Genomic DNA, 24,551 nt, shown 5'->3' on the forward strand with positions numbered 1-24,551 from the left:
GTGCTCTTGTCAGATCGCAGCAGCGATGCAGCTTAAGGCTTGGCAAGTTCCAGCATGGGAGACTGGCTGGGAATCCCAAGTTCTGTTGACCTTTTTGAACTTGAAAATTGTTTTAGTTTCTCTATGAGATAGTAAAAGAAGGTTCAATTTGAAACGCTGCTGTCAACGGCCATTCTAAGCTGAATGTGCCTGCTCTTGTCAGATCGCAGCAGCGATGCAGCTTAAGGCTTGGCAAGTACCAGCATGGGAGACTGGCTGGGAATCCCAAGTTCTGGTGACTTTTTTGAACCTGAAAATTGTGTTAGTTTCTCTATGAGATAGTAGAAGAAGGTTCAAATTGAACAACTGCTGTCAACGGCCATTCTAAGCTGAATGTGTGTGCTCTTGTCAGATCGCAGCAGCGATGCAGCTTAAGGCTTGGCAAGTACCAGCATGGGAGACTGGCTGGGAATCCCAAGTTCTGTTGACCTTTTTGAACCTGAAAATTGTGTTAGTTTCTCTATGAGATAGTAAAAGAAGGTTCAAATTGAACAGCTGCTGTCAATGGCCATTCTAAGCTGAATGTGCCTGCTCTCGTCAGATCGCAGCAGCAATGCAGCTTAAGGCTTGGCAAGTACCAGCATGGGAGACTGGCTGGGAATCCCAAGTTCCGTTGACCTTTTTGAACCTGAAAATTGTGTTAGTTTCTGTATGAGATAGTAAAAGAAGGTTCAAATTGAAAAGCTGCTGTCAACGGCAATTCTAAGCTGAATGTGCGTGCTCTTGTCAGATCGCAGCAGCGATGCAGCTTAAGGCTTGGCAAGTACCAGCATGGGAGACTGGCTGGGAATCCCAAGTTCTGGTGACCTTTTTGAACCTGAAAATTGTGTTAGTTTCTCTATGAGATAGTAGAAGAAGGTTCAAATTGAACAACTGCTGTCAACGGCCATTCTAAGCTGAATGTGTGTGCTCTTTTCAGATTGCAGCAGCAATGCAGCTTAAGGCTTGGCAAGTACCAGCATGGGAGACTGGCTGGGAATCCCAAGTTCTGTTGACCTTTTTGAACCTGAAAATTGTGTTAGTTTCTCTATGAGATAGTAAAAGAAGGTTCAAATTGAACAGCTGCTGTCAACGGCAATTCTAAGCTGAATGTGCCTGCTCTCATCAGATTGCAGCAGCAATGCAGCTTAAGGCTTGGCAAGTACCAGCATGGGAGACTGGCTGGGAATCCCAAGTTCTGTTGACCTTTTTGAACCTGAAAATGTGTTAGTTTCTCTATGAGATAGTAAAAGAAGGTTCAAATTGAACAGCTGCTGTCAACGGCCGTTCTAAGCTGAATTTGCCTGCTCTCGTCAGATCGCAGCAGCAATGCAACTTAAGGCTTGGCAAGTACCAGCATGGGAGACTGGCTGGGAATTCCAAGTTCCGTTGACCTTTTTGAACCTGAAAATTGTGTTAATTTCTCTATGAGATAGTAAAAGAAGGTTCAAATTGAAGAGCTGCTGTCAACGGCAATTCTAAGCTGAATGTGCCTGCTCTTGTCAGATTGCAGCAGCAATGCAGCTTAAGGCTTGGCAAGTACCAGCATGGGAGACTGGCTGGGAATCCCAAGTTCTGTTGACCATTTTGAACCTGAAAATGTGTTAGTTTCTCTATGAGATAGTAAAAGAAGGTTCAAATTGAACAGCTGCTGTCAACGGCCATTCTAAGCTGAATTTGCCTGCTCTCATCAGATCGCAGCAGCAATGCAACTTAAGGCTTGGCAAGTACCAGCATGGGAGACTGGCTGGGAATTCCAAGTTCCGTTGACCTTTTTGAACCTGAAAATGTGTTAGTTTCTCTATGAGATAGTAAAAGAAGGTTCAAATTGAACAGCTGCTGTCAACGGCCATTCTAAGCTGAATGTGCCTGCTCTCGTCAGATCGCAGAAGCAATGCAGCTTAAGGCTTGGCAAGTACCAGCATGGGAGACTGGCTGGGAATCCCAAGTTCCGTTGACCTTTTTGAACCTAATAATTGTGTTAGTTTCTCTATGAGATAGTAAAAGAAGGTTCAAATTGAACAGCAGCTGTCAACGGCCATTCTAAGCTGAATGTGCCTGCTCTCGTCAGAGCGCAGCAGCAATGCAGCTTAAGGCTTGGCAAGTACCAGCATGGGAGACTGGCTGGGAATCCCAAGTTCTGTTGACCTTTTTGAACCTGAAAATGTGTTAGTTTCTCTATGAGATAGTAAAAGAAGGTTCAAATTGAACAGCTGCTGTCAACGGCCATTCTAAGCTGAATGTGCGTGCTCTTGTCAGATCGCAGCAGCGATGCAGCTTAAGGCTTGGCAAGTACCAGCATGGGAGACTGGCTTGGAATCCCAAGTTCTGGTGACCTTTTTGAACCTGAAAATTGTGTTAGTTTCTCTATGAGATAGCAAAAGAAGGTTCAAATTGAACAGCTGCTGTCAACGGCCATTCTAAGCTGAATGTGCCTGCTCTTGTCAGATTGCAGCAGCAATGCAGCTTAAGGCTTGGCAAGTACCAGCATGGGAGACTGGCTTGGAATCCCAAGTTCTGGTGACCTTTTTGAACCTGAAAATTGTGTTAGTTTCTATATAAGATAGTAGAAGAAGGTTCAAATTGAATAACTGCTGTCAATGGCCATTCTAAGCTGAATGTGCCTGCTCTTGCCAGATCGCAGCAGCAATGCAGCTTAAGGCTTGGCAAGTACCAGCATGGGAGACTGGCTGGGAATCTCAAGTTCCGTTGCCCTTTTTGAACCTGAAAATTGTGTTAGTTTCTCTATGAGATAGTAAAAGAACTTTCAAATTGAACAGCTGCTGTCAACGGCCATTCTAAGCTGAATGTGCGTGCTCTTGTCAGATCGCAGCAGCGATGCAGCTTAAGGCTTGGCAAGTACCAGCATGGGAGACTGGCTTGGAATCACAAGTTCTGGTGACCTTTTTGAACCTGAAAATTGTGTTAGTTTCTATATGAGATAGTAGAAGAAGGTTCAAATTGAACAACTGCTGTCAATGGCCATTCTAAGCTGAATGTGCCTGCTCTCGTCAGATCGCAGCAGCAATGCAGCTTAAGGCTTGGCAAGTACCAGCATGGGAGACTGGCTGGGAATCCCAAGTTCCGTTGACCTTTTTGAACCTGAAAATTGTGTTAGTTTCTCTATGAGATAGTAAAAGAAGGTTCAAATTGAACAGCTGCTGTCAATGGCCATTCTAAGCTGAATGTGCGTGCTCTTGTCAGATCGCAGCAGAAATGCAGCTTAAGGCTTGGCAAGTACCAGCATGGGAGACTGGCTGGAAATCCCAAGTTCCGTTGACCTTTTTGAACCTGAAAATTGTGTTAGTTTCTGTATGAGATAGTAAAAGAAGGTTCAAATTGAAAAGCTACTGTCAACGGCAATTCTAATCTGAATGTGCGTGCACTTGTCAGATCGCAGCAGCGATGCAGCTTAAGGCTTGGCAAGTACCAGCATGGGAGACTGGCTGGGAATCCCAAGTTCTGTTGACCTTTTTGAACCTGAAAATTGTGTTAGTTTCTCTATGAGATAGTAAAAGAAGGTTCAAATTGAACAGCTGCTGTCAACGGCAATTCTAAGCTGAATGTGCCTGCTCTCGTCAGATCGCAGCAGCAATGCAGCTTAAGGCTTGGCAAGTACCAGCATGGGAGACTGGCTGGGAATCCCAAGTTCTGTTGACCTTTTTGAACCTGAAAATGTGTTAGTTTCTCTATGAGATAGTAAAAGAAGGTTCAAATTGAACAGCTGCTGTCAACGGCCATTCTAAGCTGAATGTGCGTGCTCTTGTCAGATCGCAGCAGCGATGCAGCTTAAGGCTTGGCAAGTACCAGCATGGGAGACTGGCTTGGAATCCCAAGTTCTGGTGACCTTTTTGAACCTGAAAATTGTGTTAGTTTCTCTATGAGATAGCAAAAGAAGGTTCAAATTGAACAGCTGCTGTCAACGGCCATTCTAAGCTGAATGTGTCTGCTCTTGTCAGATTGCAGCAGCAATGCAGCTTAAGGCTTGGCAAGTACCAGCATGGGAGACTGGCTGGGAATCCAAAGTTCTGGTGACTTTTTTGAACCTGAAAATTGTGTTAGTTTCTCTATGAGATAGTAGAAGAAGGTTCAAATTGAACAACTGCTGTCAACGGCCATTCTAAGCTGAATGTGTGTGCTCTTGTCAGATCGCAGCAGCGATGCAGCTTAAGGCTTGGCAAGTACCAGCATGGGAGACTGGCTGGGAATCCCAAGTTCTGTTGAGCTTTTTGAACCTGAAAATTGTGTTAGTTTCTCTATGAGATAGTAAAAGAAGGTTCAAATTGAACAGCTGCTGTCAATGGCCATTCTAAGCTGAATGTGCCTGCTCTCGTCAGATCGCAGCAGCGATGCAGCTTAAGGCTTGGCAAGTACCAGCATGGGAGACTGGCTGGGAATCCCAAGTTCTGTTGACCTTTTTGAACCTGAAAATTGTGTTAGTTTCTCTATGAGATAGTAAAAGAAGGTTCAAATTGAACAGCTGCTGTCAACGGCAATTCTAAGCTGAATGTGCCTGCTCTCGTCAGATTGCAGCAGCAATGCAGCTTAAGGCTTGGCAAGTACCAGCATGGGAGACTGGCTGGGAATCCCAAGTTCTGTTGACCTTTTTGAACCTGAAAATGTGTTAGTTTCTCTATGAGATAGTAAAAGAAGGTTCAAATTGAACAGCTGCTGTCAACGGCCATTCTAAGCTGAATTTGCCTGCTCTCGTCAGATCGCAGCAGCAATGCAACTTAAGGCTTGGCAAGTACCAGCATGGGAGACTGGCTGGGAATTCCAAGTTCCGTTGACCTTTTTGAACCTGAAAATTGTGTTAGTTTCTCTATGAGATAGTAAAAGAAGGTTCAAATTGAACAGCTGCTGTCAACGGCAATTCTAAGCTGAATGTGCCTGCTCTCGTCAGATTGCAGCAGCAATGCAGCTTAAGGCTTGGCAAGTACCAGCATGGGAGACTGGCTGGGAATCCCAAGTTCTGTAGACCTTTTTGAACCTGAAAATGTGTTAGTTTCTCTATGAGATAGTAAAAGAAGGTTCAAATTGAACAGCTGCTGTCAACGGCCATTCTAAGCTGAATTTGCCTGCTCTCGTCAGATCGCAGCAGCAATGCAACTTAAGGCTTGGCAAGTACCAGCATGGGAGACTGGCTGGGAATTCCAAGTTCCGTTGACCTTTTTGAACCTGAAAATGTGTTAGTTTCTCTATGAGATAGTAAAAGAAGGTTCAAATTGAACAGCTGCTGTCAACGGCCATTCTAAGCTGAATGTGCCTGCTCTCGTCAGATCGCAGCAGCAATGCAGCTTAAGGCTTGGCAAGTACCAGCATGGGAGACTGGCTGGGAATCCCAAGTTCCGTTGTCCTTTTTGAACCTGAAAATTGTGTTAGTTTCTCTATGAGATAGTAAAAGAAGGTTCAAATTGAACAGCTGCTGTCAACGGCCATTCTAAGCTGAATGTGCCTGCTCTCGTCAGATCGCAGCAGCAATGCAGCTTAAGGCTTGGCAAGTACCAGCATGGGAGACTGGCTGGGAATCCCAAGTTCCGTTGCCCTTTTTGAACCTGAAAATTGTGTTAGTTTCTCTATGAGATAGTAAAAGAAGGTTCAAATTGAACAGCTGCTGTCAACGGCCATTCTAAGCTGAATGTGCGTGCTCTTGTCAGATCGCAGCAGCGATGCAGCTTTAGGCTTGGCAAGTTCCAGCATGGGAGACTGGCTGGGAATCCCAAGTTCTGTTGACGTTTTTGAACTTGAAAATTGTTTTAGTTTCTCTATGAGATAGTAAAAGAAGGTTCAATTTGAAATGCTGCTGTCAACGGCCATTCTAAGCTGAATGTGCCTGCTCTTGTCAGATCGCAGCAGCAATGCAGCTTAAGGCTTGGCAAGTACCAGCATGGGAGACTGGCTGGGAATCCCAAGTTCTGGTGACTTTTTTGAACCTGAAAATTGTGTTAGTTTCTCTATGAGATAGTAAAAGAAGGTTCAAATTGAACAGCTGCTGTCAACAGCCATTCTAAGCTGAATGTGCCTGCTCTCGTCAGATCGCAGCAGCAATGCAGCTTAAGGCTTGGCAAGTACCAGCATGGGAGACTGGCTGGGAATCCCAAGTTCCGTTGACCTTTTTGAACCTGAAAATTGTGTTAGTTTCTCTATGAGATAGTAAAAGAAGGTTCAAATTGAACAGCTGCTGTCAACGGCCATTCTAATCTGAATGTGCCTGCTCTCGTCAGATCGCAGCAGCAATGCAGCTTAAGGCTTGGCAAGTACCAGCATGGGAGACTGGCTGGGAATCCCAAGTTCTGTTGACCTTTTTGAACCTGAAAATTGTGTTAGTTTCTCTATGAGATAGTAGAAGAAGGTTCAAATTGAACAACTGCTGTCAACGGCCATTCTAAGCTGAATGTGTGTGCTCTTTTCAGATCGCAGCAGCGATGCAGCTTAAGGCTTGGCACGTACCAGCATGGGAGACTGGCTGGGAATCCCAAGTTCTGTTGACCTTTTTGAACCTGAAAATTGTGTTAGTTTCTCTATGAGATAGTAAAAGAAGGTTCAAATTGAACAGCTGCTGTCAACGGCAATTCTAAGCTGAATGTGCCTGCTCTCGTCAGATCGCAGCAGCAATGCAGTTTAAGGCTTGGCAAGTACCAGCATGGGAGACTGGCTTGGAATCCCAAGTTCCGTTGACCTTTTTGAACCTGAAAATTGTGTTAGTTTCTCTATGAGATAGTAAAAGAAGGATCAAATTGAACAGCTGCTGTCAACGGCCATTCTAAGCTGAATGTGCCTGCTCTCGTCAGATCGCAGCAGCAATGCAGCTTAAGGCTTGGCAAGTACCAGCATGGGAGACTGGCTGGGAATCCCAAGTTCTGTTGACCTTTTTGAACCTGAAAATGTGTTAGTTTCTCTATGAGATAGTAAAAGAAGGTTCAAATTGAACAGCTGCTGTCAACGGCCATTCTAAGCTGAATGTGCGTGCTCTTGTCAGATCGCAGCAGCGAAGCAGCTTAAGGCTTGGCAAGTACCAGCATGGGAGACTGGCTTGGAATCCCAAGTTCTGGTGACCTTTTTGAACCTGAAAATTGTGTTAGTTTCTCTATGAGATAGCAAAAGAAGGTTCAAATTGAACAGCTGCTGTCAACGGCCATTCTAAGCTGAATGTGCCTGCTCTTGTCAGGTTGCAGCAGCAATGCAGCTTAAGGCTTGGCAAGTACCAGCATGGGAGACTGGCTTGGAATCCCAAGTTCTGGTGACCTTTTTGAACCTGAAAATTGTGTTAGTTTCTATATAAGATAGTAGAAGAAGGTTCAAATTGAACCACTGCTGTCAACGGCCATTCTAAGCTGCATGTGCCTGCTCTCGCCAGATCGCAGCAGCAATGCAGCATAAGGCTTGGCAAGTACCAGCATGGGAGACTGGCTTGGAATCCCAAGTTCCGTTGCCCTTTTTGAACCTGAAAATTGTGTTAGTTTCTCTATGAGATAGTAAAAGAAGGTTCAAATTGAACAGCTGCTGTCAACGGCCATTCTAAGCTGAATGTGCGTGCTCTTGTCAGATCGCAGCAGCGATGCAGCTTAAGGCTTGGCAAGTACCAGCATGGGAGACTGGCTTGGAATCCCAAGTTCTGGTGACCTTTTTGAACCTGAAAATTGTGTTAGTTTCTCTATGAGATAGCAAAAGAAGGTTCAAATTGAACAGCTGCTGTCAACGGCCATTCTAAGCTGAATGTGCCTGCTCTTGTCAGATTGCAGCAGCAATGCAGCTTAAGGCTTGGCAAGTACCAGCATGGGAGACTGGCTTGGAATCCCAAGTTCTGGTGACCTTTTTGAACCTGAAAATTGTGTTAGTTTCTATATAAGATAGTAGAAGAAGGTTCAAATTGAACAACTGCTGTCAATGGCCATTCTAAGCTGAATGTGCCTGCTCTCGCCAGATCGCAGCAGCAATGCAGCTTAAGGCTTGGCAAGTACCAGCATGGGAGACTGGCTGGGAATCCCAAGTTCCGTTGCCCTTTTTGAACCTGAAAATTGTGTTAGTTTCTCTATGAGATAGTAAAAGAAGGTTCAAATTGAACAGCTGCTGTCAACAGCCATTCTAAGCTGAATGTGCGTGCTCTTGTCAGATCGCAGCAGCGATGCAGCTTAAGGCTTGGCAAGTACCAGCATGGGAGACTGGCTTGGAATCCCAAGTTCTGGTGACCTTTTTGAACCTGAAAATTGTGTTAGTTTCTCTATGAGATAGCAAAAGAAGGTTCAAATTGAACAGCTGCTGTCAACGGCCATTCTAAGCTGAATGTGCCTGCTCTTGTCAGATTGCAGCAGCAATGCAGCTTAAGGCTTGGCAAGTACCAGCATGGGAGACTGGCTTGGAATCCCAAGTTCTGGTGACCTTTTTGAACCTGAAAATTGTGTTAGTTTCTATATAAGATAGTAGAAGAAGGTTCAAATTGAACAACTGCTGTCAATGGCCATTCTAAGCTGAATGTGCCTGCTCTCGCCAGATCGCAGCAGCAATGCAGCTTAAGGCTTGGCAAGTACCAGCATGGGAGACTGGCTGGGAATCCCAAGTTCCGTTGCCCTTTTTGAACCTGAAAATTGTGTTAGTTTCTCTATGAGATAGTAAAAGAAGGTTCAAATTGAACAGCTGCTGTCAACGGCCATTCTAAGCTGAATGTGCGTGCTCTTGTCAGATCGCAGCAGCGATGCAGCTTAAGGCGTGGCAAGTTCCAGCATGGGAGACTGGCTGGGAATCCAAAGTTCTGTTGACGTTTTTGAACTTGAAAATTGTTTTGGTTTCTCTATGAGATAGTAAAAGAAGGTTCAATTTGAAATGCTGCTGTCAATGGCCATTCTAAGCTGAATGTGCCTGCTCTTGTCAGATCGCAGCAGCAATGCAGCTTAAGGCTTGGCAAGTACCAGCATGGGAGACTGGCTGGGAATCCCAAGTTCTGGTGACTTTTTTGAACCTGAAAATTGTGTTAGTTTCTCTATGAGATAGTAAAAGAAGGTTCAAATTGAACAGCTGCTGTCAACGGCCATTCTAAGCTGAATGTGCCTGCTCTCGTCAGATCGCAGCAGCAATGCAGCTTAAGGCTTGGGAAGTACCAGCATGGGAGACTGGCTGGGAATCCAAAGTTCCGTTGACCTTTTTGAACCTGAAAATTGTGTTAGTTTCTCTATGAGATAGTAAAAGAAGGTTCAAATTGGACAGCTGCTGTCAACGGCCATTCTAAGCTGAATGTGCCTGCTCTCGTCAGATCGCAGCAGCAATGCAGCTTAAGGCTTGGCAAGTACCAGCATGGGAGACTGGCTGGGAATCCCAAGTTCTGTTGACCTTTTTGAACCTGAAAATGTGTTAGTTTCTCTATGAGATAGTAAAAGAAGGTTCAAATTGAAGAGCTGCTGTCAACGGCCATTCTAAGCTGAATGTGCGTGCTCTTGTCAGATCGCAGCAGCGATGCAGCTTAAGGCTTGGCAAGTACCAGCATGGGAGACTGGCTGGGAATCCCAAGTTCCGTTGACCTTTTTGAACCTGAAAATTGTGTTAGTTTCTGTATGAGATAGTAAAAGAAGGTTCAAATTGAAAAGCTGCTGTCAACGGCAATTCTAAGCTGAATGTGCGTGCTCTTCTCAGATCGCAGCAGCGATGCAGCTTAAGGCTTGGCAAGTACCAGCATGGGAGACTGGCTGGGAATTCCAAGTTCTGGTGACCTTTTTGAACCTGAAAATTGTGTTAGTTTCTCTATGAGATAGTAGCAGAAGGTTCAAATTGAACAACTGCTGTCAACGGCCATTCTAAGCTGAATGTGTGTGCTCTTTTCAGATCGCAGCAGCGATGCAGCTTAAGGCTTGGCAAGTACCAGCATGGGAGACTGGCTGGGAATCCCAAGTTCTGTTGACCTTTTTGAACCTGAAAATTGTGTTAGTTTCTCTATGAGATAGTAAAAGAAGGTTCAAATTGAACAGCTGCTGTCAACGGCAATTCTAAGCTGAATGTGCCTGCTCTCGTCAGATTGCAGCAGCAATGCAGTTTAAGGCTTGGCAAGTACCAGCATGGGAGACTGGCTGGGAATCCCAAGTTCCGTTGACCTTTTTGAACCTGAAAATTGTGTTAGTTTCTCTATGAGATAGTAAAAGAAGGTTCAAATTGAACATTTGCTGTCAACGGCCATTCTAAGCTGAATGTGCCTGCTCTCGTCAGATCGCAGCAGCAATGCAGCTTAAGGCTTGGCAAGTACCAGCATGGGAGACTGGCTGGGAATCCCAAGTTCTGTTGACCTTTTTGAACCTGAAAATGTGTTAGTTTCTCTATGAGATAGTAAAAGAAGGTTCAAATTGAACAGCTGCTGTCAACGGCCATTCTAAGCTGAATGTGCGTGCTCTTGTCAGATCGCAGCAGCGATGCAGCTTAAGGCTTGGCAAGTACCAGCATGGGAGACTGGCTTGGAATCCCAAGTTCTGGTGACCTTTATGAACCTGAAAATTGTGTTAGTTTCTCTATGAGATAGCAAAAGAAGGTTCAAATTGAACAGCTGCTGTCAACGGCCATTCTAAGCTGAATGTGCCTGCTCTTGTCAGATTGCAGCAGCAATGCAGCTTAAGTCTTGGCAAGTACCAGCATGGGAGACTGGCTTGGAATCCCAAGTTCTGGTGACCTTTTTGAACCTGAAAATTGTGTTAGTTTCTATATAAGATAGTAGAAGAAGGTTCAAATTGAACAACTGCTGTCAACGGCCATTCTAAGCTGAATGTGCCTGCTCTCGCCAGATCGCAGCAGCAATGCAGCTTAAGGCTTGGCAAGTACCAGCATGGGAGACTGGCTGGGAATCCCAAGTTCCGTTGCCCTTTTTGAACCTGAAAATTGTGTTAGTTTCTCTATGAGATAGTAAAAGAAGGTTCAAATTGAACAGCTGCTGTCAACGGCCATTCTAAGCTGAATGTGCATGCTCTTGTCAGATCACAGCAGCGATGCAGCTTAAGGCTTGGCAAGTACCAGCATGGGAGACTGGCTGGGAATCCCAAGTTCTGGTGACTTTTTTGAACCTGAAAATTGTGTTAGTTTCTCTATGAGATAGTAAAAGAAGGTTCAAATTGAACAGCTGCTGTCAACGGCCATTCTAAGCTGAATGTGCCAGCTCTCGTCAGATCGCAGCAGCAATGCAGCTTAAGGCTTGGCAAGTACCAGCATGGGAGACTGGCTGGGATTCCCAAGTTCTGTTGACCTTTTTGAACCTGAAAATGTGTTAGTTTCTCTATGAGATAGTAAAAGAAGGTTCAAATTGAACAGCTGCTGTCAACGGCCATTCTAAGCTGAATATGCGTGCGCTTGTCAGATCGCAACAGCGATGCAGCTTAAGGCTTGGCAAGTACCAGCATGGGAGACTGGCTTGGAATCCCAAGTTCTGGTGACCTTTTTGAACCTGAAAATTGTGTTAGTTTCTCTATGAGATAGCAAAAGAAGGTTCAAATTGAACAGTTGCTGTCAATGGCCATTCTAAGCTGAATGTGCCAGCTCTCGTCAGATCGCAGCAGCAATGCAGCTTAAGGCTTGGCAAGTACCAGCATGGGAGACTGGCTGGGAATCCCAAGTTCCGTTGCCCTTTTTGAACCTGAAAATTGTGTTAGTTTCTCTATGAGATAGTAAAAGAAGGTTCAAATTGAGCAGCTGCTGTCAACGGCCATTCTAAGCTGAATGTGCGTGCTCTTGTGAGATCGCAGCAGCGATGCAGCTTAAGGCTTGGCAAGTACCAGCATGGGAGACTGGCTTGGAATCCCAAGTTCTGGTGACCTTTTTGTACCTGAAAATTGTGTTAGTTTCTCTATGAGATAGCAAAAGAAGGTTCAAATTGAACAGCTGCTGTCAACGGCCATTCTAAGCTGAATGTGCCTGCTCTTGTCAGATTGCAGCAGCAATGCAGCTTAAGGCTTGGCAAGTACCAGCATGGGAGACTGGCTTGGAATCCCAAGTTCTGGTGACCTTTTTGAACCTTAAAATTGTGTTAGTTTCTATATAAGATAGTAGAAGAAGGTTCAAATTGAACAACTGCTGTCAATGGCCATTCTAAGCTAAATGTGCCTGCTCTTGCCAGATCGCAGCAGCAATGCAGCTTAAGGCTTGGCAAGTACCAGCATGGGAGACTGGCTGGGAATCCCAAGTTCCGTTGACCTTTTTGAACCTGAAAATTGTGTTAGTTTCTCTATGAGATAGTAAAAGAAGGTTCAAATTGAACAGCTGCTGTCAACGGCCATTCTAAGCTGAATGTGCCTGCTCTCGTCAGATCGCAGCAGCAATGCAGCTTAAGGCTTGGCAAGTACCAGCATGGGAGACTGGCTGGGAATCCCAAGTTCTGTTGACCTTTTTGAACCTGAAAATGTGTTAGTTTCTCTATGAGATAGTAAAAGAAGGTTCAAATTGAACAGCTGCTGTCAACGGCCATTCTAAGCTGAATGTGCGTGCTCTTGTCAGATCGCAGCAGCGATGCAGCTTAAGGCTTGGCAAGTACCAGCATGGGAGACTGGCTTGGAATCCCAAGTTCTGGTGACCTTTTTGAACCTGAAAATTGTGTTAGTTTCTCTATGAGATAGCAAAAGAAGGTTCAAATTGAACAGCTGCTGTCAACGGCCATTCTAAGCTGAATGTGCCTGCTCTTGTCAGATTGCAGCAGCAATGCAGCTTAAGGCTTGGCAAGTACCAGCATGGGAGACTGGCTTGGAATCCCAAGTTCTGGTGACCTTTTTGAACCTGAAAATTGTGTTAGTTTATATATGAGATAGTAGAAGAAGGTTCAAATTGAACAACTGCTGTCAATGGCCATTCTAAGCTGAATGTGCCTGCTCTTGTCAGATCGCAGCAGCAATGCAGCTTAAGGCTTGGCAAGTACCAGCATGGGAGACTGGCTGGGAATCCCAAGTTCTGTTGACCTTTTTGAACCTGAAAATTGTGTTAGTTTCTCTATGAGATAGTAAAAGAAGGTTCAAATTGAACAGCTGCTGTCAACAGCCATTCTAAGCTGAATGTGCGTGCTCTTGTCAGATCGCAGCAGCGATGCAGCTTAAGGCTTGGCAAGTACCAGCATGGGAGACTGGCTGGGAATCCCAAGTTCCGTTGACCTTTTTGAACCTGAAAATTGTGTTAGTTTCTCTATGAGATAGCAAAAGAAGGTTCAAATTGAACAACTGCTGTCAACGGCCATTCTAAGCTGAATGTGCCTGCTCTCGTCAGATCGAAGCAGCAATGCAGCTTAAGGCTTGGCAAGTACCAGCATGGGAGACTGGCTGGGAATCCCAAGTTCTGTTGACCTTTATGAACCTGAAAATTGTGTTAGTTTCTCTATGAGATAGTAAAAGAAGGTTCAAATTGAACAGCTGCTGTCAACGGCCATTCTAAGCTGAATGTGCGTGCTCTTGTCAGATCGCAGCAGCGATGCAGCTTAAGGCTTGGCAAGTTCCAGCATGGGAGACTGGCTTGGAATCCCAAGTTCTGGTGACCTTTTTGAACCTGAAAATTGTGTTAGTTTCTCTATGAGATAGCAAAAGAAGGTTCAAATTGAACAGCTGCTGTCAACGGCCATTCTAAGCTGAATGTGCCTGCTCTTGTCAGATTGCAGCAGCAATGCAGCTTAAGTCTTGGCAAGTACCAGCATGGGAGACTGGCTTGGAATCCCAAGTTCTGGTGACCTTTTTGAACCTTAAAATTGTGTTAGTTTCTATATAAGATAGTAGAAAAAGGTTCAAATTGAACAACTGCTGTCAATGGCCATTCGAAGCTGAATGTGCCTGCTCTTGCCAGATCGCAGCAGCAATGCAGCTTAAGGCTTGGCAAGTACCAGCATGGGAGACTGGCTGGGAATCCCAAGTTCCGTTGACCTTTTTGAACCTGAAAATTGTGTTAGTTTCTCTATGAGATAGTAAAAGAAGGTTCAAATTGAACAGCTGCTGTCAACGGCCATTCTAAGCTGAATGTGCGTGCTCTTGTCAGATCGCAGCAGCGATGCAGCTTAAGGCTTGGCAAGTACCAGCATGGGAGACTGGCTTGGAATCCCAAGTTCTGGTGACCTTTTTGAACCTGAAAATTGTGTTAGTTTCTCTATGAGATAGCAAAAGAAGGTTCAAATTGAACAGCTGCTGTCAACGGCCATTCTAAGCTGAATGTGCCTGCTCTTGTCAGATTGCAGCAGCAATGCAGCTTAAGGCTTGGCAAGTACCAGCATGGGAGACTGGCTTGGAATCCCAAGTTCTGGTGACCTTTTTGAACCTGAAAATTGTGTTATTTTCTATATAAGATAGTAGAAGAAGGTTCAAATTGAACAACTGCTGTCAATGGCCATTCTAAGCTGAATGTGCCTGCTCTTGCCAGATCGCAGCAGCAATGCAGCTTAAGGCTTGGCAAGTACCAGCATGGGAGACTGGCTGGGAATCCCAAGTTCTGTTGCCCTTTTTTGAACCTGAAAATTGTGTTAGTTTCTCTATGAGATAGTAAAAGAACTTTCAAATTGAACAGCTGCTGTCAACGGCCATTCTAAGCTGAATGTGCGTGCTCTTGTCAGATCGCAGCAGCGATGCAGCTTAAGGCTTGGCAAGTACCAGCATGGGAGACTGGCTTGGAATCCCAAGTTCTGGTGACCTTTTTGAACCTGAAAATTGTGTTAGTTTCTATATGAGATAGTAGAAGAAGGTTCAAATTGAACAACTGCTGTCAATGGCCATTCTAAGCTGAATGTGCCTGCTCTTGTCAGATCGCAGCAGCAATGCAGCTTAAGGCTTGGCAAGTACCAGCATGGGAGACTGGCTGGGAATCCCAAGTTCTGTTGACCTTTTTGAACCTGAAAATTGTGTTAGTTTCTCTATGAGATAGTAAAAGAAGGTTCAAATTGAACAGCTGCTGTCAACAGCCATTCTAAGCTGAATGTGCGTGCTCTTGTCAGATCGCAGCAGCGATGCAGCTTAAGGCTTGGCAAGTACCAGCATGGGAGACTGGCTGGGAATCCCAAGTTCCGTTGACCTTTTTGAACCTGAAAATTGTGTTAGTTTCTCTATGAGATAGCAAAAGAAGGTTCAAATTGAACAGCTGCTGTCAACGGCCTTTCTAAGCTGAATGTGCCTGCTCTCGTCAGATCGAAGCAGCAATGCAGCTTAAGGCTTGGCAAGTTCCAGCATGGGAGACTGGCTGGGAATCCCAAGTTCTGTTGACCATTTTGAACTTGAAAATTGTTTTAGTTTCTCTATGAGATAGTAAAAGAAGGTTCAATTTGAAATGCTGCTGTCAACGGCCATTCTAAGCTGAATGTGCCTGCTCTTGTCAGATCGCAGCAGCAATGCAGCTTAAGGCTTGGCAAGTACCAGCATGGGAGACTGGCTGGGAATCCCAAGTTCCGTTGACCTTTTTGAACCTGAAAATTGTGTTAGTTTCTCTATGAGATAGTAAAAGAAGGTTCAAATTGAACAGCTGCTGTCAACGGCCATTCTAAGCTGAATGTGCGTGCTCTTGTCAGATCGCAGCAGCGATGCAGCTTAAGGCTTGGCAAGTACCAGCATGGGAGACTGGCTGGGAATCCCAAGTTCTGGTGACTTTTTTGAACCTGAAAACTGTGTTAGTTTCTCTATGAGATAGTAGAAGAAGGTTCAAATTGAACAACTGCTGTCAACGGCCATTCTAAGCTGAATGTGTGTGCTCTTGTCAGATCGCAGCAGCGATGCAGCTTAAGGCTTGGCAAGTACCAGCATGGGAGACTGGCTGGGAATCCCAAGTTCTGTTGACCTTTTTGAACCTGAAAATTGTGTTAGTTTCTCTATGAGATAGTAAAAGAAGGTTCAAATTGAACAGCTGCTGTCAACGGCCATTCTAAGCTGAATGTGCGTGCTCTTGTCAGATCGCAGCAGCGATGCAGCTTAAGGCCTGGCAAGTACCAGCATGGGAGACTGGCTGGGAATCCCAAGTTCTGGTGACTTTTTTGAACCTGAAAACTGTGTTAGTTTCTCTATGAGATAGTAGAAGAAGGTTCAAATTGAACAACTGCTGTCAACGGACATTCTAAGCTGAATGTGTGTGCTCTTGTCAGATCGCAGCAGCGATGCAGCTTAAGGCTTGGCAAGTACCAGCATGGGAGACTGGCTGGGAATCCCAAGTTCTGTTGACCTTTTTGAACCTGAAAACTTGTTAGTTTCTCTATGAGATAGTAAACGAAGGTTCAAATTGAACAGCTGCTGTCAACGGCCATTCTAAGCTGAATGTGCCTGCTCTTGTCAGATTGCAGCAGCAATGCAGCTTAAGGCTTGGCAAGTACCAGCATGGGAGACTGGCTTGGAATCCCAAGTTCTGGTGACCTTTTTGAACCTGAAAATTGTGTTAGTTTCTATATAAGATAGTAGAAGAAGGTTCAAATTGAACAACTGCTGTCAACGGCCATTCTAAGCTGAATGTGCCTGCTCTCGCCAGATCGCAGCAGCAATGCAGCTTAAGGCTTGGCAAGTACCAGCATGGGAGACTGGCTGGGAATCCCAAGTTCCGTTGCCCTGTTTGAGCCTGAAAATTGTGTTAGTTTCTCTATGAGATAGTAAAAGAAGGTTCAAATTGAACAGCTGCTGTCAACGGCCGTTCTAAGCTGAATGTGCGTGCTCTTGTCAGATCACAGCAGCGATGCAGCTTAAGGCTTGGCAAGTACCAGCATGGGAGACTGGCTGGGAATCCCAAGTTCTGGTGACTTTTTTGAACCTGAAAATTGTGTTAGTTTCTCTATGAGATAGTAAAAGAAGGTTCAAATTGAACAGCTGCTGTCAACGGCCATTCTAAGCTGAATGTGCCTGCTCTTGTCAGATCGCAGCAGCAATGCAGCTTAAGGCTTGGCAAGTACCAGCATGGGAGACTGGCTGGGAATCCCAAGTTCCGTTGACCTTTTTGAACCTGAAAATTGTGTTAGTTTCTCTATGAGATAGTAAAAGAAGGTTCAAATTGAACAGCTGCTGTCAACGGCCATTCTAAGCTGAATGTGCCTGCTCTCGTCAGATCGCAGCAGCAATGCAGCTTAAGGCTTGGCAAGTACCAGCATGGGAGACTGGCTGGGAATCCCAAGTTCTGTTGACCTTTTTGAACCTGAAAATGTGTTAGTTTCTCTATGAGATAGTAAAAGAAGGTTCAAATTGAACAGCTGCTGTCAACGGCCATTCTAAGCTGAATGTGCGTGCGCTTGTCAGATCGCAACAGCGATGGAGCTTAAGGCTTGGCAAGTACCAGCATGGGAGACTGGCTTGGAATCCCAAGTTCTGGTGACCTTTTTGAACCTGAAAATTGTGTTAGTTTCTCTATGAGATAGCAAAAGAAGGTTCAAATTGAACAGTTGCTGTCAATGGCCATTCTAAGCTGAATGTGCCAGCTCTCGTCAGATCGCAGCAGCAATGCAGCTTAAGGCTTGGCAAGTACCAGCATGGGAGACTGGCTGGGAATCCCAAGTTCTGTTGCCCTTTTTGAACCTGAAAATTGTGTTAGTTTCTCTATGAGATAGTAAAAGAAGGTTCAAATTGAACAGCTGCTGTCAACGGCCATTCTAAGCTGAATGTGCGTGCTCTTGTGAGATCGCAGCAGCGATGCAGCTTAAGGCTTGGCAAGTACCAGCATGGGAGACTGGCTTGGAATCCCAAGTTCTGGTGACCTTTTTGAACCTGAAAATTGTGTTAGTTTCTCTATGAGATAGCAAAAGAAGGTTCAAATTGAACAGCTGCTGTCAACGGCCATTCTAAGCTGAATGTGCCTGCTCTTGTCAGATTGCAGCAGCAATGCAGCTTAAGGCTTGGCAAGTACCAGCATGGGAGACTGGCTTGGAATCCCAAGTTCTGGTGACCTTTTTGAACCTTAAAATTGTGTTAGTTTCTATATAAGATAGTAGAAGAAGGTTCAAATTGAACAACTGCTGTCAATGGCCATTCTAAGCTGAATGTGCCTGCTCTTGCCAGATCGCAGCAGCAATGCAGCTTAAGGCTTGGCAAGTACCAGCATGGGAGACTGGCTGGGAATCCCAAGTTCCGTTGACCTTTTTGAACCTGAAAATTGTGTTAGTTTCTCTATGAGATAGTAAAAGAAGGTTCAAATTGAACAGCTGCTGTCAACGGCCATTCTAAGCTGAATGTGCCTGCTCTCGTCAGATCGCAGCAGCAATGCAGCTTAAGGCTTGGCAAGTACCAGCATGGGAGACTGGCTGGGAATCCCAAGTTCTGTTGACCTTTTTGAACCTGAAAATGTGTTAGTTTCTCTATGAGATAGTAAAAGAAGGTTCAAATTGAACAGCTGCTGTCAACGGCCATTCTAAGCTGAATGTGCGTGCTCTTGTCAGATCGCAGCAGCGATGCAGCTTAAGGCTTGGCAAGTACCAGCATGGGAGACTGGCTTGGAATCCCAAGTTCTGGTGACCTTTTTGAACCTGAAAATTGTGTTAGTTTCTCTATGAGATAGCAAAAGAAGGTTCAAATTGAACAGCTGCTGTCAACGGCCATTCTAAGCTGAATGTGCCTGCTCTTGTCAGATTGCAGCAGCAATGCAGCTTAAGGCTTGGCAAGTACCAGCATGGGAGACTGGCTTGGAATCCCAAGTTCTGGTGACCTTTTTGAACCTGAAAATTGTGTTATTTTCTATATAAGATAGTAGAAGAAGGTTCAAATTGAACAACTGCTGTCAATGGCCATTCTAAGCTGAATGTGCCTGCTCTTGCCAGATCGCAGCAGCAATGCAGCTTAAGGCTTGGCAAGTACCAGCATGGGAGACTGGCTGGGAATCCCAAGTTCTGTTGCCCTTTTTTGAACCTGAAAATTGTGTTAGTTTCTCTATGAGATAGTAAAAGAACTTTTAAATTGAACAGCTGCTGTCAACGGCCATTCTAAGCTGAATGTGCGTGCTCTTGTCAGATCGCAGCAGCGATGCAGCTTAAGGCTTGGCAAGTACCAGCATGGGAGACTGGCTTGGAATCCCAAGTTCTGGTGACCTTTTTGAACCTGAAAATTGTGTTAGTTTCTATATGAGATAGTAGAAGAAGGTTCAAATTGAACAACTGCTGTCAATGGCCATTCTAAGCTGAATGTGCCTGCTCTTGTCAGATCGCAGCAGCAATGCAGCTTAAGGCTTGGCAAGTAACAGCATGGGAGACTGGCTGGGAATCCCAAGTTCTGTTGACCTTTTTGAACCTGAAAATTGTGTTAGTTTCTCTATGAGATAGTAAAAGAAGGTTCAAATTGAACAGCTGCTGTCAACAGCCATTCTAAGCTGAATGTGCGTGCTCTTGTCAGATCGCAGCAGCGATGCAGCTTAAGGCTTGGCAAGTACCAGCATGGGAGACTGGCTGGGAATCCCAAGTTCCGTTGACCTTTTTGAACCTGAAAATTGTGTTAGTTTCTCTATGAGATAGTAAAAGAAGGTTCAAATTGAACAGCTGCTGTCAACGGCCATTCTAAGCTGAATGTGCGTGCTCTTGTCAGATCGCAGCAGCGATGCAGCTTAAGGCTTGGCAAGTTCCAGCATGGGAGACTGGCTGGGAATCCCAAGTTCTGTTGACCATTTTGAACTTGAAAATTGTTTTAGTTTCTCTATGAGATAGTAAAAGAAGGTTCAATTTGAAATGCTGCTGTCAACGGCCATTCTAAGCTGAATGTGCCTGCTCTTGTCAGATCGCAGCAGCAATGCAGCTTAAGGCTTGGCAAGTACCAGCATGGGAGACTGGCTGGGAATCCCAAGTTCCGTTGACCTTTTTGAACCTGAAAATTGTGTTAGTTTCTCTATGAGATAGTAAAAGAAGGTTCAAATTGAACAGCTGCTGTCAACGGCCATTCTAAGCTGAATGTGCGTGCTCTTGTCAGATCGCAGCAGCGATGCAGCTTAAGGCTTGGCAAGTACCAGCATGGGAGACTGGCTTGGAATCCCAAGTTCTGGTGACCTTTGTGAACCTGAAAATTGTGTTAGTTTCTATATAAGATAGTAGAAGAAGGTTCAAATTGAACAACTGCTGTCAATGGCCATTCTAAGCTGAATGTGCCTGCTCTAGCCAGATCGCAGCAGCAATGCAGCTTAAGGCTTGGCAAGTACCAGCATGGGAGACTGGCTGGGAATCCCAAGTTCCGTTGCCCTTTTTGAACCTGAAAATTGTGTTAGTTTCTCTATGAGATAGTAAAAGAACTTTCAAATTGAACAGCTGCTGTCAACGGCCATTCTAAGCTGAATGTGCGTGCTCTTGTCAGATCGCAGCAGCGATGCAGCTTAAGGCTTGGCAAGTACCAGCATGGGAGACTGGCTTGGAATCCCAAGTTCTGGTGACCTTTTTGAACCTGAAAATTGTGTTAGTTTCTCTATGAGATAGTAAAAGAAGGTTCAAATTGAACAGCTGCTGTCAACGGCCATTCTAAGCTGAATGTGCCTGCTCTCGTCAGATCGCAGCAGCAATGCAGCTTAAGGCTTGGCAAGTACAAGCATGGGAGACTGGCTAGGAATCCCAAGTTCTGATGACTTTTTTGAACCTGAAAATGTGTTAGTTTCTCTATGAGATAGTAAAAGAAGGTTCAAATTGAACAGCTGCTGTCAACGGCCATTCTAAGCTGAATGTGCGTGCTCTTGTCAGATCGCAGCAGCGATGCAGCTTAAGGCTTGGCAAGTACCAGCATGGGAGACTGGCTTGGAATCCCAAGTTCTGGTGACCTTTTTGAACCTGAAAATTGTGTTAGTTTCTCTATGAGATAGCAAAAGAAGGTTCAAATTGAACAGCTGCTGTCAACGGCCATTCTAAGCTGAATTTGCCTGCTCTTGTCAGATTGCAGCAGCAATGCAGCTTAAGGCTTGGCAAGTACCAGCATGGGAGACTGGCTTGGAATCCCAAGTTCTGGTGACCTTTTTGAACCTGAAAATTGTGTTAGTTTCTATATAAGATAGTAGAAGAAGGTTCAAATTGAACAACTGCTGTCAATGGCCATTCTAAGCTGAATGTGCCTGCTCTAGCCAGATCGCAGCAGCAATGCAGCTTAAGGCTTGGCAAGTACCAGCATGGGAGACTGGCTGGGAATCCCAAGTTCCGTTGCCCTTTTTAAACCTGAAAATTGTGTTAGTTTCTCTATGAGATAGTAAAAGAACTTTCAAATTGAACAGCTGCTGTCAACGGCCATTCTAAGCTGAATGTGTGTGCTCTTGTCAGATCGCAGCAGCGATGCAGCTTAAGGCTTGGCAAGTACCAGCATGGGAGACTGGCTGGGAATCCCAAGTTCTGTTGACCTTTTTGAACCTGAAAATTGTGTTAGTTTCTCTATGAGATAGTAAAAGAAGGTTCAAATTGAACAGCTGCTGTCAATGGCCATTCTAAGCTGAATGTGCCTGCTCTCGTCAGATCGCAGCAGCAATGCAGCTTAAGGCTTGGCAAGTACCAGCATGGGAGACTGGCTGGGAATCCCAAGTTCCGTTGACCTTTTTGAACCTGAAAATTGTGTTAGTTTCTGTATGAGATAGTAAAAGAAGGTTCAAATTGAAAAGCTGCTGTCAACGGCAATTCTAAGCTGAATGTGCGTGCTCTTGTCAGATCGCAGCAGCGATGCAGCTTAAGGCTTGGCAAGTACCAGCATGGGAGACTGGCTGGGAATCCCAAGTTCTGGTGACCTTTTTGAACCTGAAAATTGTGTTAGTTTCTCTATGAGATAGTAAAAGAAGGTTCAAATTGAACAGCTGCTGTCAACGGCCATTCTAAGCTGAATGTGTGTGCTCTTGTCAGATCGCAGCAGCGATGCAGCTTAAGGCTTGGCAAGTACCAGCATGGGAGACTGGCTGGGAATCCCAAGTTCTGTTGACCTTTTTGAACCTGAAAATTGTGTTAGTTTCTCTATGAGATAGTAAAAGAAGGTTCAAATTGAACAGCTGCTGTCAACGGCCATTCTAAGCTGAATGTGCCTGCTCTCGTCAGATCGCAGCAGCAATGCAGCTTAAGGCTTGGCAAGTACCAGCATGGGAGACTGGCTGGGAATCCCAAGTTCCGTTGACCTTTTTGAACCTGAAAATTGTGTTAGTTTCTGTATGAGATAGTAAAAGAAGGTTCAAATTGAAAAGCTGCTGTCAACGGCAATTCTAAGCTGAATGTGCGTGCTCTTGTCAGATCGCAGCAGCGATGCAGCTTAAGGCTTGGCAAGTACCAGCATGGGAGACTGGCTGGGAATCCCAAGTTCTGGTGACCTTTTTGAACCTTAAAATTGTGTTAGTTTCTCTATGAGATAGTAAAAGAAGGTTCAAATTGAACAGCTGCTGTCAACGGCAATTCTAAGCTGAATGTGCCTGCTCTCGTCAGATTGCAGCAGCAATGCAGCTTAAGGCTTGGCAAGTACCAGCATGGGAGACTGGCTGGGAATCCCAAGTTCTGTTGACCTTTTTGAACCTGAAAATGTGTTAGTTTCTCTATGAGATAGTAAAAGAAGGTTCAAATTGAACAGCTGCTGTCAACGGCCATTCTAAGCTTAATTTGCCTGCTCTCGTCAGATCGCAGCAGCAATGCAACTTAAGGCTTGGCAAGTACCAGCATGGGAGACTGGCTGGGAATTCCAAGTTCCGTTGACCTTTTTGAACCTTAAAATTGTGTTAGTTTCTCTATGAGATAGTAAAAGAAGGTTCAAATTGAACAGCTGCTGTCAACGGCAATTCTAAGCTGAATGTGCCTGCTCTTGTCAGATTGCAGCAGCAATGCAGCTTAAGGCTTGGCAAGTACCAGCATGGGAGACTGCCTGGGAATCCCAAGTTCTGTAGACCTTTTTGAACCTGAAAATGTGTTAGTTTCTCTATGAGATAGTAAAAGAAGGTTCAAATTGAACAGCTGCTGTCAACGGCCATTCTAAGCTGAATTTGCCTGCTCTCGTCAGATCGCAGCAGCAATGCAGCTTAAGGCTTGGCAAGTACCAGCATGGGAGACTGGCTGGGAATCCCAAGTTCTGTTGACCTTTTTGAACCTGAAAATTGTGTTAGTTTCTCTATGAGATAGTAGAAGAAGGTTCAAATTGAACAACTGCTGTCAACGGCCATTCTAAGCTGAATGTGTGTGCTCTTGTCAGATCGCAGCAGCGATGCAGCTTAAGGCTTGGCAAGTACCAGCATGGGAGACTGGCTTGGAATCTCAAGTTCTGGTGACCTTTTTGAACCTGAAAATTGTGTTAGTTTCTCTATAAGATAGTAGAAGAAGGTTCAAATTGAACGACTGCTGTCAATGACCATTCTAAGCTGAATGTGCCTGCTCTCGTCAGATCGCAGCAGTAATGCAGCTTAAGGCTTGGCAAGTACCAGCATGGGAGACTGGCTGGGAATCCCAAGTTCTGTTGACCTTTTTGAACCTGAAAATGTGTTAGTTTCTCTATGAGATAGTAAAAGAAGGTTCAAATTGAACAGCTGCTGTCAACGGCCATTCTAAGCTGAATGTGCGTGCTCTTGTCAGATTGCAGCAGCGATGCAGCTTAAGGCTTGGCAAGTACCAGCATGGGAGACTGGCTGGGAATCCCAAGTTCCGTTGCCCTTTTTGAACCTGAAAATTGTGTTAGTTTCTGTATGAGATAGAAAAAGAAGGTTCAAATTGAAACGCTGCTGTCAACGGCAATTCTAAGCTGAATGTGCGTGCTCTTCTCAGATCGCAGCAGCGATGCAGCTTAAGGCTTGGCAAGTACCAGCATGGGAGACTGGCTGGGAATCCCAAGTTCTGGTGACCTTATTGAACCTGAAAATTGTGTTAGTTTCTCTATGAGATAGTAGAAGAAGGTTCAAATTGAACAACTGCTGTCAATGGCCATTCTAAGCTGAATGTGCCTGCTTTCGCCAGATCGCAGCAGCAATGCAGCTTAAGGCTTGGCAAGTACCAGCATGGGAGACTGGCTGGGAATCCCAAGTTCTGGTGACCTTTTTGAACCTGAAAATTGTGTTAGTTTCTATATAAGATTGTAGAAGAAGGTTCAAATTGAACAACTGCTGTCAATGGCCATTCTAAGCTGAATGTGCCTGCTCTCGCCAGATCGCAGCAGCAATGCAGCTTAAGGCTTGGCAAGTACCAGCATGGGAGACTGGCTGGGAATCCCAAGTTCCGTTGCCCTTTTTGAACCTGAAAATTGTGTTAGTTTCTCTATGAGATAGTAAAAGAAGGTTCAAATCGAACAGCTGCTGTCAACGGCCATTCTAAGCTGAATGTGCGTGCTCTTGTCAGATCGCAGCAGCGATGCAGCTCAAGGCTTGGCAAGTACCAGCATGGGAGACTGGCTTGGAATCCCAAGTTCTGGTGACCTTTTTGAACCTGAAAATTGTGTTAGTTTCTATATAAGATAGTAGAAGAAGGTTCAAATTGAACAACTGCTGTCAATGGCCATTCTAAGCTGAATGTGCCTGCTCTAGCCAGATCGCAGCAGCAATGCAGCTTAAGGCTTGGCAAGTACCAGCATGGGAGACTGGCTGGGAATCCCAAGTTCCGTTGCCCTTTTTGAACCTGAAAATTGTGTTAGTTTCTCTATGAGATAGTAAAAGAAGGTTCAAATTGAACAGCTGCTGTCAACGGCCATTCTAAGCTGAATGTG

General features: G+C 45.0%; 35 pseudogenes; all 35 read left to right on the forward strand.

Moving 5' to 3' along the window:
* Positions 1 to 539: 539 nt before the first annotated feature.
* On the forward strand, positions 540 to 658 carry LOC140082658 (5S ribosomal RNA; annotated as a pseudogene).
* A 448-nt stretch (positions 659 to 1,106) lies between these two features.
* LOC140092094 (5S ribosomal RNA) lies at positions 1,107 to 1,225 on the forward strand (annotated as a pseudogene).
* Positions 1,226 to 1,294: 69 nt separating this feature from the next.
* Positions 1,295 to 1,413, forward strand: LOC140098206 (5S ribosomal RNA; annotated as a pseudogene).
* A 258-nt stretch (positions 1,414 to 1,671) lies between these two features.
* Positions 1,672 to 1,790, forward strand: LOC140090322 (5S ribosomal RNA; annotated as a pseudogene).
* A 69-nt stretch (positions 1,791 to 1,859) lies between these two features.
* LOC140084303 (5S ribosomal RNA) lies at positions 1,860 to 1,978 on the forward strand (annotated as a pseudogene).
* A 70-nt stretch (positions 1,979 to 2,048) lies between these two features.
* On the forward strand, positions 2,049 to 2,167 carry LOC140084693 (5S ribosomal RNA; annotated as a pseudogene).
* Positions 2,168 to 2,992: 825 nt separating this feature from the next.
* On the forward strand, positions 2,993 to 3,111 carry LOC140082659 (5S ribosomal RNA; annotated as a pseudogene).
* A 448-nt stretch (positions 3,112 to 3,559) lies between these two features.
* On the forward strand, positions 3,560 to 3,678 carry LOC140085488 (5S ribosomal RNA; annotated as a pseudogene).
* Positions 3,679 to 4,314: 636 nt separating this feature from the next.
* Positions 4,315 to 4,433, forward strand: LOC140083250 (5S ribosomal RNA; annotated as a pseudogene).
* A 70-nt stretch (positions 4,434 to 4,503) lies between these two features.
* Positions 4,504 to 4,622, forward strand: LOC140094856 (5S ribosomal RNA; annotated as a pseudogene).
* A 69-nt stretch (positions 4,623 to 4,691) lies between these two features.
* LOC140093464 (5S ribosomal RNA) lies at positions 4,692 to 4,810 on the forward strand (annotated as a pseudogene).
* A 70-nt stretch (positions 4,811 to 4,880) lies between these two features.
* On the forward strand, positions 4,881 to 4,999 carry LOC140097511 (5S ribosomal RNA; annotated as a pseudogene).
* Positions 5,000 to 5,068: 69 nt separating this feature from the next.
* LOC140093465 (5S ribosomal RNA) lies at positions 5,069 to 5,187 on the forward strand (annotated as a pseudogene).
* Positions 5,188 to 5,256: 69 nt separating this feature from the next.
* On the forward strand, positions 5,257 to 5,375 carry LOC140083426 (5S ribosomal RNA; annotated as a pseudogene).
* A 637-nt stretch (positions 5,376 to 6,012) lies between these two features.
* Positions 6,013 to 6,131, forward strand: LOC140090032 (5S ribosomal RNA; annotated as a pseudogene).
* Positions 6,132 to 6,201: 70 nt separating this feature from the next.
* Positions 6,202 to 6,320, forward strand: LOC140089113 (5S ribosomal RNA; annotated as a pseudogene).
* Positions 6,321 to 6,579: 259 nt separating this feature from the next.
* Positions 6,580 to 6,698, forward strand: LOC140095581 (5S ribosomal RNA; annotated as a pseudogene).
* Positions 6,699 to 6,768: 70 nt separating this feature from the next.
* On the forward strand, positions 6,769 to 6,887 carry LOC140079127 (5S ribosomal RNA; annotated as a pseudogene).
* A 2,337-nt stretch (positions 6,888 to 9,224) lies between these two features.
* LOC140079128 (5S ribosomal RNA) lies at positions 9,225 to 9,343 on the forward strand (annotated as a pseudogene).
* A 69-nt stretch (positions 9,344 to 9,412) lies between these two features.
* LOC140095882 (5S ribosomal RNA) lies at positions 9,413 to 9,531 on the forward strand (annotated as a pseudogene).
* Positions 9,532 to 9,979: 448 nt separating this feature from the next.
* On the forward strand, positions 9,980 to 10,098 carry LOC140096452 (5S ribosomal RNA; annotated as a pseudogene).
* A 70-nt stretch (positions 10,099 to 10,168) lies between these two features.
* LOC140079129 (5S ribosomal RNA) lies at positions 10,169 to 10,287 on the forward strand (annotated as a pseudogene).
* A 1,958-nt stretch (positions 10,288 to 12,245) lies between these two features.
* LOC140079130 (5S ribosomal RNA) lies at positions 12,246 to 12,364 on the forward strand (annotated as a pseudogene).
* Positions 12,365 to 12,811: 447 nt separating this feature from the next.
* On the forward strand, positions 12,812 to 12,930 carry LOC140094413 (5S ribosomal RNA; annotated as a pseudogene).
* A 259-nt stretch (positions 12,931 to 13,189) lies between these two features.
* Positions 13,190 to 13,308, forward strand: LOC140095556 (5S ribosomal RNA; annotated as a pseudogene).
* A 1,394-nt stretch (positions 13,309 to 14,702) lies between these two features.
* Positions 14,703 to 14,821, forward strand: LOC140094414 (5S ribosomal RNA; annotated as a pseudogene).
* A 448-nt stretch (positions 14,822 to 15,269) lies between these two features.
* On the forward strand, positions 15,270 to 15,388 carry LOC140088869 (5S ribosomal RNA; annotated as a pseudogene).
* Positions 15,389 to 16,025: 637 nt separating this feature from the next.
* On the forward strand, positions 16,026 to 16,144 carry LOC140097521 (5S ribosomal RNA; annotated as a pseudogene).
* Positions 16,145 to 16,780: 636 nt separating this feature from the next.
* Positions 16,781 to 16,899, forward strand: LOC140088870 (5S ribosomal RNA; annotated as a pseudogene).
* A 70-nt stretch (positions 16,900 to 16,969) lies between these two features.
* On the forward strand, positions 16,970 to 17,088 carry LOC140079131 (5S ribosomal RNA; annotated as a pseudogene).
* A 1,014-nt stretch (positions 17,089 to 18,102) lies between these two features.
* LOC140079132 (5S ribosomal RNA) lies at positions 18,103 to 18,221 on the forward strand (annotated as a pseudogene).
* A 4,038-nt stretch (positions 18,222 to 22,259) lies between these two features.
* LOC140094857 (5S ribosomal RNA) lies at positions 22,260 to 22,378 on the forward strand (annotated as a pseudogene).
* Positions 22,379 to 22,447: 69 nt separating this feature from the next.
* Positions 22,448 to 22,566, forward strand: LOC140096728 (5S ribosomal RNA; annotated as a pseudogene).
* A 258-nt stretch (positions 22,567 to 22,824) lies between these two features.
* LOC140086515 (5S ribosomal RNA) lies at positions 22,825 to 22,943 on the forward strand (annotated as a pseudogene).
* Positions 22,944 to 23,202: 259 nt separating this feature from the next.
* LOC140091323 (5S ribosomal RNA) lies at positions 23,203 to 23,321 on the forward strand (annotated as a pseudogene).
* The last annotated feature ends 1,230 nt before the right edge of the window (positions 23,322 to 24,551 follow it).

The sequence above is a fragment of the Engystomops pustulosus genome, chromosome 9 (genome assembly GCF_040894005.1).
Source record: "Engystomops pustulosus chromosome 9, aEngPut4.maternal, whole genome shotgun sequence".
Classification (NCBI taxonomy): Eukaryota; Metazoa; Chordata; class Amphibia; order Anura; family Leptodactylidae; genus Engystomops; species Engystomops pustulosus.